Below are 22,936 nucleotides of genomic sequence, written 5' to 3' on the forward strand. Positions count from 1 at the left end.
TTAATGTTTGACAATATTCTATAACTATCTCTTTAAAAAATACTTTATTTCACATATTTGCCGTGCCTAACTTTGAAAAATGCTGGAGAAGAAGAACTGCCAAAACACATCCGTTTTTACATACACTATACATGTATATACCAAGGTAACATTGCACATCATGAATAAATGCAAAATATGCGTGTTAGGGGCGGGCAACACTGACTTGCCGATATACCGGTAAACTTTTACTCCCGTCACTAATCATATACGTATATGTTTCTAAGCTCCCGAAAATACGTCTGCACAACCTGTGAAATACACGCGTCAAGGGGATCGAGCAATCCTTGCGACCCGGAAGTTAGAGGTTAAGCAAATACTGTTTACCAGACAGTTATTAATCAAAGGAACATACCTGATAACAAATTGAGTCTCCGCACTACATAATGTTACAACTTGGAAATGCCGTCAAAATATGACGTCACTTAATTATACGAATTGAGGCAATACTACGTTAATGACACAAAATAATGACTTTGAAAACATACCCAAGTATGGTAGAATGACTTTCGAAAACAAAAACAGTTATAACGAACTTATGTTAAAAGAGCATTCTATAAAACTTATCTTTCCTAGTTTTGTTGAAAGAAGATTTTGACCAAGTTGTAAGTTATTCCACTCATCGACTTATTTAACACGCAATCACCGATAGAATTATGTATTGGCTTTCAGCTTAAACCGATCGAGAGATTGCAAACATCCTTGAAGCATATAATTGAGACTACTACGTTGCCATACTGTGTCAAGGCTTCCTCTTACACTGTTATGGGCTCATGACGACACACGAATACAAACCATTGTCGACGGTCTTTAGCAACAAAGGAAAAACAGCCAATAACGGCTAGAAGACTATTTACTTCGCTTCACTGAGTATTACTATTTTCGTGATAACATACGGAATTATATATTACTTTAGGTAATACTATAACTTGAATATATATATTTGAGTACTCCTATACTCCCGATTTGCAATCTCAAATTAAAATCATTATTCTATGAGAACGTCATAAAGTCGCGACATAAATTGACGTAAACTTAACATGCTTCTTCCAGTTTGTGTGTGTGCGTACGTGCGTGCGTGTGTGTGTATTTGTTCGGGTTAAACATATTTTTCAACAGTTTTTCAGTCATATAAACGACGGTGTCTACTTGTAGCAGTAGGCTTAATACTCTCCTCACTGGAATATCACGACGTAGAAACGTGACATGATACCCCACGCAGTCACATTATACTGACACCGGGCTGACTAGTACTACCAATATCAACTTAATGCTGAGTGCCAAGAGAGGAATCTACTAGTACCATTTTTACGTCTTTTATTTTCCAGTTTGAGTTTCTGGCAATGTAACACAACATTTCCTAACAGCGTATACACGTAACATGTTTGTACCGGTAGGCATTTCATTTCATTTTTAGATTGTTTATATTCACAGTAATTTAAAATAAACCTGCTATTAATATAATTAGTTGCATTTCATGCTTCCAAAGAATCAATATAGATTTTATTACGCAAAGAATAATTGAGCAGTTTTTTTATAGTCTTGTATGTTGTTGGTAGGAATACATTCTGCTACTGTCCTGTTCCTTAATGCTGTATGCTGTGGTCTTAAACAGATCTACCGTACAGGAGCACCCGCCTCGATAGCCTAGTGGCAAAGCGTCCTCTTCGAGTGCGGGAGGTCGTAGGTTCTATCCCCGGCGGAGTCATACCAAAGACGCAAAATATGGTACCAGTAGCTCCCTTGCTTGGCGCCTAGCATTACAAGGGACACTGGCTTCTCTTCTTATACCCTCGTGTATATAGATTCCGTAAGAAATGAGGTGCCAAAAGTGATTAATATAAGTTGTAAAACTTGCTTCACAATAAAATAAATTACTGTACAGGAGCCTGTAAAACAGATGAACAGATACAGCAAAGATATCTAATTCATGATCAAGTTTATGTATAATATCTGCAAATATGGGGATGGGCAGGTGGGATAAATTCGGTGACATTTTATGATGTCCCATTGCTGACCAAAATTGAAATGGAAAAAATACCGAAAACCCACCAAGAAACGAAATTCATGATTTTTTTATTTCAAAAAGCCAAAAATACAAAGGGAAACAATAACATAACGTTCTTACACGAATAAATGCAAAAACATTGTTGTCGCTTTGACCTTTCTTAACTGAAAAAGTTTGAAAGGAGATCATGAAAAATAAGCAGATAACGAACAAATGCAACATTAACCTATAAAACAGCGTAAACTCTACGAATTCTTTGCATGGTATTTCGTGCATGTATCAGTTTTAATCAATATTTGAAAACTAAACATAAAACTGCGGCTTCCCCTTCCTAAATTCCAGTTTGTTTAGTTCTGCTCATTGTTTTCTCGTTTAGGGCAAACCCATTATTGTTCCTTCTCATGAGAAGGAACACTTATGGTGAACATGTCACACTTGACTGAGCAGGTAATGAATACAAGGGTATCATCAAAGGCATCCGAATTCCAGTAGGCGCTGCCATTTTGTACTCATGCATATTCATTAGAAATAGCCTCTTTGCCAATGTGTTTTTACGCATCTTTAAGTCAATCTTTAGTGAAATACAACTACGTAATAAACAGACCTACAAAAAAGAATAATTTAGTTTAAACTATCTAACTCGTAAATCTTACATGTCATATTGTAGAATCGAGATTAACTAAATGAATATTCATCATCTAAAAAATAGACTCCCGCCCAAAAATATCGTCTACTATTATTCTTCTCGGTTGCATTCTTTGCTGCTTCCAGAGGTTCTTTTTACGATTTTATTTCATACCAACTTTATTATTTTGACATTTTAAGTATAACCATCAAAACATACTGTACTAATAAAGTTATTCGAGATTTTTTACTTGTCTGTGAATGCTATTGCACGATACGTACCATCAACGGATAACAAGATTTCAATTACTTCCCTTGTTTTTATCTAGAACTGTACTATGCATTTCTTCACTTTACTGAGCTATAAATATTTCGAACTTTGTAATTTTAATGCCTTTTTATTAATTGTTTTCTAATTTTTAAGTTGTGAACTTTTTGTACGCACTTTTTTCAAATCCATCAGTTTGTTGGTGCCGACTTATATAAAAGCCCTTTTTCTGCTGGTTTAGTAGTTCTGGAGCTGTATCCATTCATGCAATGCAGTTACTGGCATATGGCAGATCTTTTCTTCCATTGTATTGCTAATTAAAACAGGGAAACATACGACTAAATTCTGATCTGTGCCACTAGCACAGCTATCGACATTGATTCCCGAAATTTTGACAGAGATATGGTATTTATTATTGTCCGGAAGGATCGCTCATCAAAAGGTGTTTTTTTTAATTTAAATAAATGTTTGTGTGAAATAACTTTAAGTATTCTTATAATGAATAGATAAGAATTCACGTAAACTAGCAAAACACATAGTTCATAATTATTTTATTAAAGATCCTTTAAAACGAATATTTAATATGCGCTAGAAGGAACCTTTTGGTAAGCTAAATCTTGTTTTAACTGGGGACCATATGCCGTTTTTCATAGAATTACACACTAGTGTAGCATTGAAGGTTCCATGTGCACCGCCGTATGAACACATCTGCGGATGTCTCTAAATTGTTTTTTGTACTTTTAACATGTGTAAATGTTGAGGTCTGCTCAACCCGGGACTAGAGGGCGTGGACGGTAGCATGCATTTCCACTACCGTCCATGAACAGGCTCAATCAAACCGAGCCTGCAACATTTTCGTTTTTGTTGTGCTGAGCGACCTGTGGAGTTTCCACTTTTTCTATTTATTTGCTCAGTTTTATCGTTTCAAAAGTTGAAGCAAATATTTACTTGGTTACTACGGAAACAAAATCAATATGATATGATAAGCCAAGAAGGAAGTAAAATAGCGGATATCTGCATTAGGAAGATATAGGACATTATTAGGTCTTATCTCGACGTCATGATATTTTCAGATTTAGCTTGCAAACTGATAAGATAAATCAAGTTATAGCATCATTTTTACTGGACAAAGAGAGCTGCCTTTTCAGACATATGTTACTTACTAATCTTTAAAAGCACAGACATAACTCGTTTTATGCTGTTAAAACCACTCAAAATCATGTGCCGTTGGAATCACACATACAGCGAAAGAGAATTATTCGTAAATACCAAAACTGTCCTTTTTTTCAATTACTAGTAAACAACTTTGAAATTGAACTGACTTGTATAAATGTTGAGTTTTCCGCATTGTCCTATTATGGCTAGCAGTTAGAGAAGTTATTTCAAAATCCGTTCAGGTATATCATGATAAACATAAGATCACAAATAATGGTAGCTGTCATGCATTGTCTTTTTGTAATTTATAACATAATTTTATTACGAAAACATTTTGTAAGAAAACATAATGCATATGCAGCCTACCTGATCATTTAACTGACCAGGTAAGTGAAGAAATTCACTTCTCACAGAAACACTTTTCCACAACAAACCTGTCAAGTAAGGGGAATGCTAAAAGTATTGTTTCACGCCCAAAGTAAAACATTCAAATCTTCTTTTATTAACAAAATCTATATATTAGAATATATTTGGAAGCACAGAGCAAAACAAAGCAAAGATAGTAGCAGAGTCAGTTTGACTGAATCTGTTAATGAGAGGTAATGAAAGGTGCAACACACCTCATGCCCCCCCCCCCCCCCCCCCCCCCACTCAGCATCTGCTAAAACCTCGACAGTCTGTCGGTTACCTTTACAATCTAAGTGTGGTCTCAGGAAAAAAAATTCATAGCAACTTATTATTTAACTGATAATAAAACTTCATCTTTAAACTGAAAACAGTAAGATATGTTCCAGTTTGAAAGTGCTCTAATCCAAAAGAAAGATTTAAGCATAACCATTGCTCCTGGTTTGATAAAAAGGAATAAAAAGATTAAAATGTTGTGTTATGTGGATCCTTCAGCGAAGTTTTCTTCTCAAGATCTTTTAAGTTTTTTCTAGTGCAGACAATTTTTTTTGTTCTTCATATTACTTTTATTGTCTCTTCTTCCTTGATAGGATATGATCATGTCTGAACTTTCATTCTTCAGTTACACTGCGTTTGTTAGTACACTACATAATTTAAATATTCAAAGTATCTCTCTATACTGCTTTATATAATCGGTTTTAACAGTCTTTAGCTACCTTATTATATTCAAAGGCATTGAACTCCTTATTATATTCCTAAAATAGAAGTATTTAAAGCATGTGGTCCTTTGGAGAAATTATTATCAAACATGTAAAATATACGCCCCTTATTTCTGTTGCTGAATCATTAAGTCTGTATATAAAATCCTATGGCAAATGGGAAACTGTAAATTCTAATTAGTGAAAATGTAATATGCAGCAAGGTTTTAAAAAAAGATGAGTCCGAAATGTCTTACCGAGATGTTTCAAAAATCCGGTACGTACTGCAACAAAAAACATTAAAACGAACGAACGTTTTTGTATCCAGTGAATGTGAAAAGGCTTACTGTTATAAACATGCAATTGTAAAACGATGACTTTTAAAACGTCAGTTTTATTTTTGTTATAATGAATTAAATTGATTATAAATGTAAACTAACATCTTTAATACCATCATAAAATGGCGTTAATAATACATGCATTTGAATGGAATATACAAATCTACAACAGTGTCGCACATATTTCTTCATAAATCTTACCTTCTACAAAAGAAAATATGATTTTCAGACACTGAATATTTTCGGCCTACGTGTTTTACCTGACTCAACACGTTTACGCTTTAAGCACAAAGAATGAGGATAAGATATTGATTTAGAGTGATTATTAGACTTTAGAACAGCATCGCCCAATTAATATTCTAATGCTGGGATAGGTTTAGTTGCTCTATGCTAAATGTGTTTATTTAGGGTTTGTAAAGAGATTAATAATTTGATGTAATTGATTATATATATTTTGTACATCAGTGCATTTGTTTTCCAGATCAACGGTAAACGCGCAGAAAAAAAATACCTTATTGTCGCTCGAAAATTGCGTAACGACAAGCTGTCTGGTATGTTAATCATAACTTATAGGGGATTTTATAAGATTTAGATCAAGTGGCCGATTCATTCGAAACTTTGATATATTATCAATTACGATCTTTTGTGTGTGTTCCCTGAGTGCTTAATACAATTTACATTTTCACAGGTGGTATTTATAAAAATGATTTTAGCTTAAGTTAAATTTGATAAATATATATTGTTCAAGGAGTGATATTAATATCATTTTGTTATTTTGCAATAAACATGACAAAATTTTGCACTAACAACTATTTAGTTAGATGAAATTCATTAAAAATGCAAGCTTGAAAACGTATTATTACTTGTTTCATACCTCAATATTCATTCCAATTACCTAATGTTTGATAAATAATAAAACAAAAACTGAGTCAAAAGATAATAGCCATAAATGCTTAATGTTAACATCGATAAAAGCACATATTCATAGGGATGTTTAAGCAACGTTTTAAAAACCGAATCAGTATCGGGTCAGAGAAAAGGGTTTTCCATCAGTAGCGTATAAAATACCGATTTTGAGCCAATCTGACCCCATTTGACCTTTAATCCTCGGTCCGAACCAACTAATGCCGGACAATTCAAAAACCACAGGTTTAAACCCAGTAAAAAACAACTAAAAAGTTTTAAACACATATGATATATTGAGTTTAATGAGTTTACAGAATAAAATATATTGTTTGAAAGAAAGAAAATTTACTGATAATATAAATCCTCACTATGTTACGGCAAAAAATGGGAAAAAAATGATAAAAGCTACCTGTTCGTCTTGTGGGAAAATGAAAGCAAAATTTGTTAAAAGTACCATCAAAGCAGGTAATTCAGATATTCATAAAACAATATTACCTATGTTGCCTAAAAAAGGCTTAACACTTCCAGGTTATAATTATTGTGGGCCAGGAAATCCTTTAGATAATGGACCTCCTGTCAACGAACTGGACGCAGTATGTAAGACCCACGACTTTTGCTATGACAGCGGTGTAAAAAAGGGTATATGCGACAAAAAAATGCTTTCCAACTTAAATAAAACTAAATCAAAAACATTTGGAGAAAAGATTGCAAAACATTTAGTTGTAAAACCTGTAATTAAAGCGAAATACAAACTTGGGCTTGGACAGGAACAACAGTTCCCTATGGGTTTAACACCCAGACAAAAGTCAAAAAACGGGAAAAGGGGGTAGAGTATACCCCCGGAATCACTGCAGAGCCGGTAACTCTGAGCTACCGCTGGAGCGATGAATTAGCAGAAGAATTACACAAACCAATTAAAAGAAAATTTAGGAAACGAAGAGTGATAGTTAATAACATTGATGATACTTGGTCAGCTGATTTAGTTGACATGCAAGCTTTTTCAAAATATAATAAAGGAGTAAAGTACTTGTTAACCGTTATTGATATATTCAGTAAATATGCTTGGGTTATTCCATTAAAGAATAAAACTGGAGAATCTGTTACTGAAGCATTTGAAAAAATAATTTCTGAAGATAGAATTCAGGGACGAAAGTCCCCGAAGACTGCAAGGATTCCACAAAATTTACGGGTAGACGAAGGAAAAGAATTTTATAATAAAAAGTTTGAATCATTTTTGAATAAAAATAAAATTAACATGTACCATACATTTAATGAAGGAAAGGCTGTAGTTACTGAAAGATGTAATAGAAGTTTAAAAAGAATAATGTGGAAATATTTTACAGCAAATAATACTTATACTTATTTAGATAATTTGCAGGAAATGGTTGATAAATATAACAAAACAAAACACTCTAGTATAAAAATGACACCAACCAAAGCCAGTAAAAACTTAAATAAAGGTACTGTTTACTTTAACTTATATGGTAATTTAAAGGTACCAAAGAGCAAAGCAAAATTTAAAATTGGTGATCGAGTTCGCTTAAGTAAACTTAAAAGACATTTTGAAAAAGGATATACACCAAACTGGACAGAGGAAATATTTATAATTTATAAAATTAATAATACAAATCCCAGAACATACACTATTAAAGATTTAAATGATGAAATAATTCAAGGTTCATTTTATGAACAAGAACTTTTACCTACTACACAAGAGGTTTTTAGAATAGAAAAAGTTATTAGACGAGACTATAAGAAAAAACAAGCTTTAGTAAAATGGAAAGGTTACAATGAAAAATTTATAGTTGGGTACCGTTTAGTGAATTGGAAGAAATTTAAGTTGAAAAATATTAATATTAATTATAAATGAGTAATAAAAATCTAATTTCTAATAATAATGGAATAGAAACAATAGATCAATTAATTATTCACTTAACTAAACTAGCTGCTGCTTACAGAAAAAGTTATAAATTTTGTGGGAGAGTAAGTACTGGGTTATATATTACAGCAGGTATCTTTGGTTGCTCAGCTGCATTAGCACTTGTTCCAGCTATTCCTATATATCCCAACAATAATTACCATATTTACTAATAGACTAAAACTTGACGACAAGAAATTTATTTTAAAAACACATCATCACAAAATAAAACAACTTATAACAAAAGCACGGATCGCAGCTTTAGCTGTTCATGACCCTAATGATCCTGGAAAAGTAAATAAAGAAGAAGAGAAAAAAGTTATTCAAGATATTTTTACAATACTATTAGAAATGCAGAAAGAAAAAAATTATTCAACACCTCTTGAAATGCATATGAAGGAATTTAAACTTAACTGATATAAAAGTAAAAAAAGAAGAAGAGTTGTATTAAAGGTTAATAAAGATTATTAAAAATTATTAAAGATTAATTAAGATTTATTAAAGATTTATAAGTATTTTATATAAATGAGAAAAATTATATCAGTTGAAGGTAATATTGCATCAGGAAAAAGTACATTTTTAGATATTATTAAAGAATATAATCCTAATTTTAATATAATTCCAGAACCAATTCACGAATGGCAAAATGTTATGAACTCTGATTATAATTCATATAACCTTTTTGAACTTGCTGCTCAAGAACCTTCCAAATATTTATTTCCTTTTCAGCTAACAACTTTAAACAGTCATATAAAAAACGTTATCTTCTGCTAAACAGTTTGATGGTGTTTCTGTCCTTGAACGTTGTTATTTAACTAACAGTAACGTTTTTACAAAACAACATCACGACAACGGTGTTATAAATGACCCCGAGTGGGCAGTATACAATCTTTTCTTAACTGATCATATTATAAAACCATACGGAAAAAACCCAATTGATGGATTTGTTTATGTTAAAACCGACCCAGAAATATGTTTCAAAAGACTTCAAAAAAGAAACAGAACGGAAGAAAACAGAGTTGGTTTAGATTATTTAGAAAAACTACACAAATTACATGAAGAATGGTTAAACAGAATGTCTCAAGAAGGTATTAAAATTTGAACAGTTGATAACAATTTAGAAAAAAATGACTTTAAAATCTTATTCAAAAGATATAGATAATATAAACAAATTTCTCAAATCAATATAATTTCTTTAGGTGCGTTTTTTAAAGATTTTTTCTATAAGAAATTATATATAGATGGTTAATAGAAAGGTAGATAGAATGATTATGCCAAAATTATCTAGCACTTTAGGAGAAATAATGATCCAGACAAAAATTCATATAAAAAAGTTCTTAAAAGAAGAAATGTTATAAATCAAAACTTAATCAAATAGTTAGCGATGATATAAAAACCATGTCATTGATAAATTACAAAATGTTATAGATCCTTATCTTTTAAAAAATAATTTTTTTGAATGGAACTGCGGTTGCCTATTAACTGAAGAAGAAAATGCTGAAAGATTATGTCCAAGACCAAATAATATTCGAAACAATCCTAAAAAAGTAATTGCAACCAATTGGGATACTAATGAAGAAAAAATACATAGAAGCACTTACGCAGCATCCAAAGACCTTAATATTAATTCAGGGTTAATAACAATGTGCTGCAAAGGAAAAAAACAAGTTAAAAGTGGAATATCAAAATCCAGCGGAAAAAGATATAAATTTAAATATTTTAGTTCTTCTTAAACTTTATTTATTTTATTATTTTTTTAATCCTTTTTTCCTTAGAGATTTTTTTTCTAAATATAATATATAGATGGAAATTGAGAGATCAAAAAATCAATATTATAAGAAATTTGAAATTAAAATTACATATAGACAAGATCCAAAGAATCAATTATATTTAACTATAAACGACTCTTATGAAATACTTAAATCTGAACTTAAAACTTTAAAACGTATAAAAATAAACGTTGTTTTGAAATTAACTTTTGTAAAAATGAGTTCAACAGATACAATATATAAATCAGCTTATTTTCAATCAAAGGCTTTAGAAATAATTAATACAAACGAAATAAAAAACACTTTACATCAAGCCTTTGATGAAATAATAAGTAGAATTGGTAATTGGATTTCTGAAGGAAGTGGCTGGAGAATAGAGTCAGTTGATGCTCATTATATAAATAGATATAAGTATAGTCCATTGGCTGCTTCAAGTTATTTAGAATTACCAAAACAATTACAACATCCAATGAAAGGATTAATAAATATAAAGAATGATGATAATGAATGTTTTAGATGGTGTCATTTAGCTTACAAATTTCCTGTAACAAAACATTCTGAAAGAGTTTCAAATTATAAAAATCATAAACGATCTTGATTATACTGGAATAAAGTTTCCTGTAACATTAAATCAAATACCTAAAATAGAAGTTTTAAATGAAATATCATTTAATATATTTGGTTATGAAGAACCTACGGGAATTTATCCATTGTACATATCAAAATATCAATACGAAGAACACTGTGATATGTTATTAATTAATAAAAATAAGATAAATGGCGACTGTAAATCACCAGAGACCCCGGTAGACAGCAGTCTCCGGGAGCTTTCAGCCACCGTCCAACATTATGTTTGGATAAAAGACTTTAATAGATTAATGACTAACAAAACCAAAGACCAACATAGAAAACATTTTTGCAAATCATGTTTACAAAATTTTTCACAAGAAAGAATATTAAATGAACATATTCCAAACTGTTTAGCTATTAATGGTACTCAAGGTATAAAAATGCCAAAAGAGGGAAGTAAAGTACAATTTAAAAATTATCATAACGGTTTAGCAGTACCTTTTGTAATTTATGCTGATTTTGAATCAATAACTAAAAAAGTTTTAACTGCTTTACCATCAACTGAATCTTCATTTACTGAACCATATCAAAATCATATAGATTGTGGTTACGGTTATAAAGTTGTTTGTTGTTATGATAACAGTTATACTAAACCAACCCAGATTTATAGAGGTCCTAACGCAGTTTATAAGTTTATTGAAAAAATGCTTGAGGAAGAGGAATATTGTAAAGAAATATTTAGAGAACATTTTAACAAAGATTTGAGAATGTCTAAAAAAGATGAAAGTGAATTTAAAAAACAAAAGTTTTGTCATATCTGTGAAAAAGAATATAAGGAAAATGAAAATCCTGTCCGGGATCATTGTCATATAACAGGAAAATTCAGAGGAAGTGCTCATTCAGAATGTAATATTAATTTTAGACTAACACACAAAATTCCTGTAATTTTTCATAATTTAAGAGGTTATGACGGTCATTTTATTATGCAACAAATAGGAAAATTCAAAAAAGAAATTAATGTTATTCCTAACAATATGGAAAGATATATGGCATTTATGACTTCTGACTTGGTCTTTATTGATTCATTCCAGTTTATGTCTCAATCATTGGATAACTTAGTAAAAAATATTCCAGAATTTAAATGCACATCAACTGAATTTGATAAAAATATTGAATTATTAAAAACAAAAGGTGTTTATCCATATGATTACATGGATTCATTTAAAAAATTCAAAGAAACAAAATTACCTTCTAAAGAAGATTTTTATTCAATTTTAAATGAAACACACATATCTGACAACGAATATGAACATGCTAAAAATGTTTGGAATAAATTTAAAATTAAAACAATGGGAGAATATCATGATCTATATTTAAAAACTGATGTATTACTTTTAGCTGATGTATTCGAAAAGTTTAGAAAATTATGTTTAGAGTACTACAAGTTAGATCCTTGTCATTATTTTAGTAGTCCTGGTTTAGCTTGGGATGCAATGTTAAAAATGACTGGAATTAAGTTAGATTTAATAACTGATATTGATATGTATCTTTTTATTGAAAACGGACTGAGAGGAGGAATAAGTTATATTTCAAACAGATACAGTAAAGCAAACAATAAATATATGAAAGACTATGATCCTAAACTTGACAGCAAATACATTATGTACCTCGACGCCAATAACCTTTACGGTTGGGCCATGTGTCAACCTTTGCCCTCTGGAAACTTTAAATTTATATCTGAAAAACAATTTAAGAAATTAATTGCAAAAGGTAAAACTAACTTTATAGTTGAATGTGATCTTGAATATCAAAAAGAATTAGATACTGTACATAATGATTATCCTTTAGCTCCTGAAAAAATTAAAATACCAGACGAATGGCTTTCTAACTATAGTAAAACTATTAAAGAAAAATTTGAAATAGGAAAAAGTAATGTAAAAAAATTAGTTCCAACTTTAATGAACAAACAAAATTATGTAGTTCATTATAAAAATCTTGAACAATATACACAATTAGGGTTAAAAGTAACAAAAATACACAAAATATTAACTTTTGATTCATCTCCTTGGTTAAAACAATATATTGATTTTAATACTCAAAAAAGATCTAAAGCAAAAAATTCATTTGAAAAGGACTTTTTTAAGTTAATGAACAACTCTGTATTCGATAAGACGATGGAGAATTTACGCAAGAGGGTTAATATTAAATTAACTCATGATGAAAACATTTTATTAAAATATATAGCCAAACCTTCATTTGTTAGTTCAACGATGTTTAACAAGAATTTGTTTGGTATTCATAGAATAAAAGAAAGTTTGTTATTAAACAGACCTTGTTATGTTGGAATGTGCATTCTAGATTTATCAAAATATTTAATGTATGATTTTCATTATAATTATATTAAGGAAAAGTACGAGGGTAATTGTAAATTACTATTCACTGACACTGATTCATTATGCTATGAAATTAAAACCAAAGAGGCATATGAAGATTTTTATAAGGACAAATATTTATTTGATAATAGTGATTACGATAACAACTCAAAATTTTATTTCGACAATAATAAAAAAGTAATTGGAAAATCTAAAGATGAAGCTGCCGACATTCCCATTGTTGAATTTGTTGGATTTAGAAGTAAAATGTATTCATATTTATTAGAAAACGAAGTTAATATTAAAAAATGTAAAGGAACTAAAAAACTTGTTAAGAAAACAATAGTTCATAAAAATTACAAAGATACTTTGTTTAATTCAACCCAAGCTAATCACACCTTTAAAGTTATTCGTTCTGATAAACACAATCTTTCCAGCTATGTTATAAATAAAACATCTTTATCATGTTATGACGATAAAAGATATATTCTTGATAATGGTATTGATACATTAGCTTATTCTTAAATTAATTCTTAAATTAACTCTTAAATTAACTCTTAAATTATAGAACCATAAATTGTTAACTGAATATTCATAACGTTTAAAGAATTAATATAAATAACATCATTTATTTTAAATTTATTAGCATAATTGATAGAAATAGATTCATTTTTTCTGTTATTTTTTACATTGTAACTTTAAAGAATTACGTTTTCTTTATTTTTTAGTTGTCCTTTAGCTTCTCCTTTATCTAATTTAATTGCATCAACAAGAATAATTAAAATGCAATTAAAATTGATTCTTACATTATTACAATTTTGAACTAAACCAGGACTAGCATTTACAGTTTTCCGTTGAAATAATCCACTACCGGTATCTTGAGTATAACATGTTAGAAATAATGGAGGTTTTCTTATTAATTGTCTTTCTATTTGTTTTTCTATTTGTTTTTCTATTTTATTTACTTTTTTATTTATATTATTAAATATTCCCATTATATTAATTATTCCAGTTAAATAAAAACACAGTAATTAAATAAAGTTTTAATTAAAGTTGTAATCCAAAAATTTGCTTTCTTTATAATTTATATATTCCTCCAAAAGTTTGCTTTCTTTATAATTTATATATTCCTCCAATATGTTGAATTTGACATAACTATCCGACATAAGAACAAATGGTATTTCTGTAGATGATGAATCGTCATAAGGATGAATGTCAAACATTGTCCTTTCTGTTAAATAAATTTTGATTTTTTTCTGATACATACATACACTGCCCGCTTCGGGCCCACTATCATCGATCTTGGATGTTATATTTACACTCTCACCAGGAAATGTACCTGTAAAACCCTCTTGCCACCACCTAAAAAGAAAATGTGATATTTTGCATTTTGTCGACTGGTGGGACGCCACCTTAAAAAACCTGATATCTATTATATAAATTCCGGCATTTTTTTACTGAGGACACATTTTTTAATAGTACATCCGGTACAGCTAGTTTATATTCTTGGTTTGTGTTTATAAAATCTGTATAATCTACGATATTTCCAGATACCAAATTAAATGCACTAAAATAGCCCGCACCACTATTAATTATATTATCATATAATGAATATATCCAGACACCGTGGCGATCAAAATATTTTTTCAGTTTTATGTATGAATATGCTACTACAATGGATTCTCCTTCATTATAACCGCTGTTATATTCAAAAGAAACACTTCACGTCTTACTTCTCTAGTTCTTTTTCCAATTCTTCTCTATCTTTTCTATCTTTCCTTTAAGTTTAAGAATTATTTCAGCTAAATTATCAAATCGTTTTGTTGTAGCAGCTTCAGAAGCAGATAAATTGTCAACAACACCCTTTGTTCTAGCTAATTGTGTTTCTTGTTTTAGAAAAGCATTTTTTACTTTTGTAATTTCTTGGGTATTAGTAGAAATTTCTTGAGTATTAGCAATAATTGATTCTCCTTGTTTAGTTGATATTTCAACTATAGAGTCCAGATCATTTATTATTTTTTTAATTTTATTATTAAATTCGCTGATATCTTTTTATAACATTTCTGTAAGTGTACTTAATTCCGCGTACTTTAAATTGTGGCGTGTGTCAACAGTACTAATCAAGTTCCGAAGTTGTTTCTTAAAATTTTCTAGCTGATCATTAATTGTGTTTATTGCTTTAGCATTACCAGTAATTGATTCTCCTTGTTTAACTGATTTTTCAACTACAAAGTCCAGTTCTATTTTATGTTTTTCAACTTTAGCATTAAATTCATTAATATCTTCTTGTAATTTTTTTGTAATATTACTTAAGTCTGCATACTTTAAATTATGACGGTTGTCAATAGTACTAATCCAAATTCGAAGTTGTTTTTTAAAGCCATCTATTTTAGAATTGAGCTCTTTTTTAAGGTTATCTAATGCTGTGTCATGATCATCACCTCTTTGTGAAGCTGCCTTTTCCAGTTCAGATTTATATTCTGCAAATTTATTTGAAAATGTATCGAGTAAATCTTGATTCCCTTTTGTCATTTCAGTGTTTAGTTTATTTACTTCTGTTTTGATTTCTAACTGATACATATTTTGTAACTTTTTCTCAGCTTCAATAATCTTGTCTTTTAGTTCTTCATGTTTAATCATACTGTCCTTTAGTTCTTTTATTTGACCATGAACTATAGCAATGTTTTGCTTAAATACTTCTATTATTTGCTCATCTGTTGTGTCAGATTTCTCTCTAAGTTCTTTTAATGTTTTATCTAAAGTTTCCATTTCTTTTTCAATTTTTCTTGGAGTGAAATTATTACTTCGTTATTCTTTTTAAAATCTTTTAATAATTCTTCAATATTCTTTACTTGTGCTTCTAGTGTCTGTTTTATACTTTTAATATCTTCAAGATTATAGTCATCTATTACACTTTGAACTTTTTTATACATAAACCGTCTTGAAACTGCATCGTTGGGTTTATCTGGATCTCCTAGGTTGATTATTTCATTACCTCCCATATCCAATGTTCTGTTCATTGTGTTATCAAGTTCCTTATTTTTGTGAAGACACGATTCCGTTTCCTTTTTTAAGTTTTTTGAATTGTTTTTTAGTAGCATAATCACTTAAATCAATATCAAATTTAACTTTACTTATACTGTCAGGTTCACTTATTTGCTCTATATTATTAAAAACTCCCATTATATATTACCAGTAAAGTTTTTTCTAAAAAACTTCCTTGGTTTGTCAATATATAAGAAATCATATTTTTGATTTGTTGCATTAGCAAAAGATTTAGGGTTAATATTTTGTTCATTACAAATCATATCATTTTCTCGTTTACCTGGACTTTCAAATAAAATATAATGTGAACAGTTAATACTGATATCTTTTGGTGTTTTATAGTAAGACTGACTTAAATAAATGACACAACAGTTTTTGTGACGTCCTTGAATAAAGTATTTTGTTATTTCATTTTGAACCTTTTTATCTTCACATTTTTATCTTCACATACAAAATCATCAAATATTACTACTTTTTGTTTTTCTGATTCAAGATTCTCACAAGGTTCAATTTGGTTGGAATCGGCCGAATATTCAAGTATTTCATTTGGATCTACTTTAATTTTTTTTGCCATTTGACTTAATTGGTTAATTAAATCTTGATATTTAGATTGTTCTAGGTTTTTAGCATATAGGTATAATTTATCATAATATATAAGAGGTTTTCGAAGTATATGCATTAATGTATTTGTTTTTCCAGATCCAGAAGATCCACATATTAACATTCTAAAACATGAATCTGGCATAAAGGGATATTGCTTAAATTGTTTAAAGTTATTAGATTTATCACTTTTTGTATCATAATTTGGAATTTCCATTTATATATAATAATACATTATCTTACAATATCTTACATTATTTTACATTATCTTACATTATCTTACATTATCTTACATTATTTTACATTATCTTACATTATTATATAAATGCAATCAAAACTTAATGAAATAAGAATAAGAAAAAACTTAGTCGGGCAAAAGATGAGAGCTCTTAGAGAAGAAATAATGAGAGAAAAAATTAAGAAAGCTACAAATCGGGATATGTACACTGAAATTTATAAGCCAATTACTGAAGGAATAGAAAGTCAAAAAGAAAAATTATCAAGTCAGTTAAAAACATTACCTGGAATAAAACAACAATTAGCGTTACTAGGTGATGAAATGAAAGACATACAAACATATCAGGGTTTACCACAGATATTCCAAGAACCGCTACCATCATTACCGGACTCCTCTGAACGTGTTAAAAATCTTGAAAAAATATCGGCAGATTATGAAAATAAAATAAGAAAAGAACAAGCTTTAAAATCGGCTTCATCGATAGATTGGGGAGATGAACCTGCTGGATGGGTTCCTCAAGATGAACTTAAGAGATTAGAAGATTATGGAAGAAAAAAGATGAGAATAACTGAAACAACTGATGATACAACTAAAGATACAACTGAAAAATCAGAAGAATTGGGAGCAAGACCAAAAGAAAAGAAAATACCTACAGTAGATTTGGATGCTTTTTTGGATAATAATGTTTTAGAAGAATATAAATATTACAAACCGTCTGAAATGTTTGACTTTTTTACTGCAGATGAATCTAATCCAAATAAAATAGATAAAGATGTACTTAAAAGTACAGTAGATGAGGTTACTGAAGATATTAAAAAATTAAATGGTCCAATAACTAGCAAATCAAGATCGAAAGATCCAAATAAGCAAAAAGGAGCAAAAGAATTAAAACAATCCCAAGGCGAATTACAAAGACCGGTTAAATCATATTCTTGGTATGTCTTCTACATATGGACAAGGAATAAAACATCATAATCCATATAAAGCTTTACCAAATGGACAATATGGTAGTATAATTATTAACTTAAATAAACTTTATGGTCAAAACAAATTAATTGCTAAAGATAGAATAACCGGAAAAGAAGTAATTAATACTGAAGTAGATAATGATTTGATTGATTTGATTAATAAAAGATATAACAATAATAAAAAACATTCAATTCATTCTAGAAAAATATTTAAAGAATTAACAGAAAAATCAGGATTGCCTATCAATAAAAGATCTATGAAATTTAAAAAAGTAATTAGAGGACAAGGTTATGACGTTTGTCCATGTAATCCAAAAGAATTGGTTAATGACTTGGAGTTAATTTGTGGTTCAATTAATGCTGAAAATAATAATGAAGAACTAAAAAATGAAGGTATTAGCATAATTGATGAACTATTAAAAATGAATTCACTCTTACCAGAACAACATGAAATGTTATATAAAAATTATTTTTCTTGAATTTAGATTTTAATTATATATAAATGGAACAAAAAATAGTATTAAGTTCTGAAACAGTTAAAGATAATAACAAAAATACTCCGAGCGATTTTACAATCAGATTTAGTCGTTCTTTAATTTTAGATAAAAATAAAACTTATGTTGTTGGTTTGGATAGTATTAACACTATGACCTATTCTTGGCATAATATAAGTGATGAATATGACAATAAAAAAAATTCGTTATAATAATGGTAAGGATTGGAAAAACATTATATTTACAAATGGTTCTTACAGTCACACAGATATTAATAATTATATTAGGGAAACATTAATAAGTAATGGTGATTATGAATTTGATAAATCAGACATTGCTCCAATAAGTTTGGAATTTGATTTAAGTAGTTTTAAGATTTTGATTTCAATTAAAGATAATTTTATGTTGGATTTAGAAAAATCAAATTTTCATACATTGCTTGGATTTGAGAAAAAATTTGTAAACAAAACTGAATGGGGAACTACAACACCAAATATAACTAACTTTGTGGATACAATTTACATTCATTGTGATCTTATTGATAATTCACTTGTTGATGGTAATTTCAGTGATATTATTTATGCTTTAAGTACTGCAGATTTAACAAGAGCTTATCCATTTACAAAAGAACCACAAAGAGTTGGATATTCTGAAATTAATAAATATATTATAAATTCAATTAGAATATATATTACAGATGTATTTGGTAGAATAATTAATTTTAATGAGGTTGAAACAAGTTTTACACTAATTTTAAAAGAAATTAATTAAAACTAAAGTTTTAAAACTTTAATTAAATAATTAAATAATTAATAAATTTTAGTTTTATATAATGTACAAAAAAGTTTATGACAAAAATAAAGGAATATTTATTTATGTTGATGCTCACACGGGAAAAGAAATCATACACGGAACAGGTATCTTTGACACTTTAACGAAATTGCTTTCAAGTTCAGCCGCATCTTCAATTAGCACAGCTGGAAAAAAAGCTCTGGAAACAGCAGGAAAAGCAGCACTTGAAAGTGGAACAAAAAAGGTTGGAACAGAAGTTGGAAATTTAGCTGCTAATAAAATTGTTGAAAAATTTAAAAAGAAACCTGCTCCGGCAGTTGGTAATTTAATTGCCAAGGAATTACAAGAAAAGAATAACAGTAAAAATAATAAGGAGGAGGAGGATATTCATATGAGAATAAATAGAATATTGTCAGGATCTGGGACATGTAAACGTATTAACAGATTAATTTATAAAAAATAAAATAATATATAATATATACATGTTTAGAACAAAACAAAATTGTGAAAGATATGAATTAACTCCTATTCAATTAGATACAGCTTTAATATCTGTCTTGGGAAATAATGTTAAGCAACAAAAAAACGGATATCACTTTACAATTAATGAAAGAAGCTCATATTTTGATTGGTTTAATGCTTATTTTGAAGTAAGTTTTAAAGTAAATAAGCTTGCTAATGGTAATAATTATGCTGATGGAGACCAAATTGCTTTAATTAATAATGCAGCTTCATTAATTGATCAGTTAGTGGTTAAACAAAATGGAAAAATTGTTTATGATTGTAATAATTTATACAAAGTAATAAATGTAAAGGATTTAGTTGAACTATCTAAGGATTATGCAGAATCAACTGGAACAAATGAATTTATCTCTTAGATACTACTGCTGTTGCTGAAAGTAGGAAGACCAAGCTGAATATAATAAAGGTTTTGCTACTAGGAAGTTATTAATCCAAGGTGGTAATGAGGTAAATGCTAAAATTCCATTTAATAATTATTCATTTTTTCAGGTTTAGAAACTAATATTTACCTCCAAGTCAAATTCAAATAACACTGCAGCTGACAGATGATGATGAATTAATTTTTAGAGCTAATGCTGCTGATGCTGGTAGAGTAAATTGTAACAAAATTAATTCTATGGGTTCCACGTTTGGTTTTTAATGAATTTGGACTTAATTTAATTTCTGATGATTTACAAAAGCAAGATGGTCATACCTACGGAAATGGTGACACAATCAACTGATACACAACAAAATAATATAACCTTTAGAATAACAGCTGGTATAACAAACCACAACATGTATTTGTTTATTTACAACGACCTGACAAAAGTAATTCACAAGAACATAACCCACATTTATTAGATACATTTAAGGTAAATGCTAATAATTATAATTGCACTTTGAGCTCCTGTCGTCTTGAAGTTGGTAATGGTGTTTTTTATCCAGAAACAGAATACACAAGTATATCAAGAATATATGATGATGTAATTAATTATTATTATAAACAAAATAATAAGACTACTGGAAGTCTGCTAAATAGATCAAATTTTTCTAATTTATTTGGATTTGTTCATTTTAACTTGGAATATAGAAAGAAAGTAATAACAGAAGATCCTAAGCATATTACATTAACAGCTAAATTAAATATTCCACCAGCAGCTAATATTCGTGTTTACGCAATTGTATTGTATGAAGTAACAGTTGAAATAAATACTATTGGAAATGAACTTGTTATTGTTTAAAAAATAAATATAAATTATATATAATGGTATCAAATTATATTGAATATAAAGTTAACCTTACAGATAGACAAAAGAAAAATTTAGCACAAGCTTATAATAATAGAATTCCACATACTTTTAGATTAAAACATGAACAATTACATGGAAACTTCCCTTTACTTTTAACAAAAACACAAATTAATCAAATTAAAAAAGCTGTTGCAAATAAGAAGGGATTAGAAATTAAAATTTCAAAAAAAAAAAAAACAAATGTCCAGTCAAGGTCAAAATGGCGGATTTTTAGGAGCTTTGGCTGGTTTGTTAGGAAAAACAATACTTCCAATGGCAGCGAAAATAGTTCCAAAAATATTAGCCCCTCTAGGCATCGGAGCCCTTTCAGGACTGGCGAGTACTGGTGTTAGTAAAATACTTGGAAATGGTATGATTTCAGTAGCTAATGATAAGAGAAATATAATATCGCCATATCTTACACCTAATCAAAGAAAGCAACTAGTAGGATCTGGAGTGATTAAATTAACACAAAAACAGAAACAAAATGGTGGTTTCCTGGGTATGCTGGCTGCTAGTCTAGGGATACCTTTGATTACATCTTTGTTAAGTGGTAAGGGACATGGTCAGGGTATACAGATTGATTCTCAGAAAAGACCTTACAGACGAATTCCTATAGTAAAAAAAAATAAAATTTATAAACAAACCTATTTCTAACTTTGAAATTGAACAATGGGTAAAACAATTAAAAATTAAAAACTTTAGGGGTGTATTTAGTAGAAATAATTTACTAAAATTAAAAGTAAAGGACAAGTGTGGAATAATCAATTTAGATGACTCTGTTGGGTCTGGAACACATTGGGTTTGTTACTTAAATAATATGTACTTTGATTCATTTGGACATTAAAATTTTCTAAAACCTCCTCTTGTCCGAATGATTTCGTAATTTCTTCTTTAAGCTTTTCTTTTAACGTACTCCGTGTTTGTCGCTTTGTTGGCTTACATGTATCAACCAATTTCTTGTAATACTTTGAGCTGAATGTTGTAGCCCATTCTTGGCATACAAAATCTTCTTTGTAATTATCTTTTAAATGAATTGTTAATTCCGTCAAATCTTTTAGTTTTAACAGGTCTGCTGTTGTATTTTTATCCCTAAAAAGAAACACAATCTAAAGAATTACATAAGTATAAGCAGGTAAAAATAAATTTATCTCTAAGAAACACAAAATAATATTTCTAAAGTTAGTGAATGAGATCCGTCAAAGATCTGCTAAAGTTTGAACATAGTGGCGTAAATGTGTTTTGAAAAGTACTTACATTATAATCGTTTTCCTTGTTTCTGTTCTATCGTTGTGTGTATTATAAGTCAGCAAAGAATGTTCTGGTGTTAATCGATTAGGTTTGTGTTGCAAAATACGACCATTTTTCAGAAAATATCACGTAAATCCCATATAACATTTTCAGATAATACGTCAGTTATTTATAACCAGATTTTCCAAAAAAAACGATAAAACGAAAGTAAAGGAAATATGTCAGTTATTTATAACCAGGTTTTCCGAAAATACAAGAAAACGAAAGTAAAGTAAATATGTCAGTTATTTATAACCGGGTTTTCCGAAAATACGGGAAAACGAAAGTAAAGTTAAAACCTGTGGATTTTAAATTGTCCGGCATTAGTTGGTTCGGACCGAGGATTAAAGGTTAAATGGGGTCAGAGTGGCTCAAAATCGGTATTTTATACACTACTTCCATCAGTCAAGTAATGAAAATTTTGACTTTTGTAATATTTTTATCAGAGGGCAACATGACATTTCAGCCCTGGCCACGATTTACATATAAGATGGCTTTAGCTCACACAAAATATAAGAAAAAAATTAAATAATAAAGCTAATACCTCTAATTTAGAAGCCTAAATTTTGGAATTTTGTGAATAGATATGTAGTTATTTAGAAACAAATATCTATGATAAAAGAGACGATTTCAATTTTTCCCAACC

The sequence above is a fragment of the Mercenaria mercenaria genome, chromosome 17, assembly GCF_021730395.1.
Source record: "Mercenaria mercenaria strain notata chromosome 17, MADL_Memer_1, whole genome shotgun sequence".
Classification (NCBI taxonomy): domain Eukaryota; kingdom Metazoa; phylum Mollusca; class Bivalvia; order Venerida; family Veneridae; genus Mercenaria; species Mercenaria mercenaria.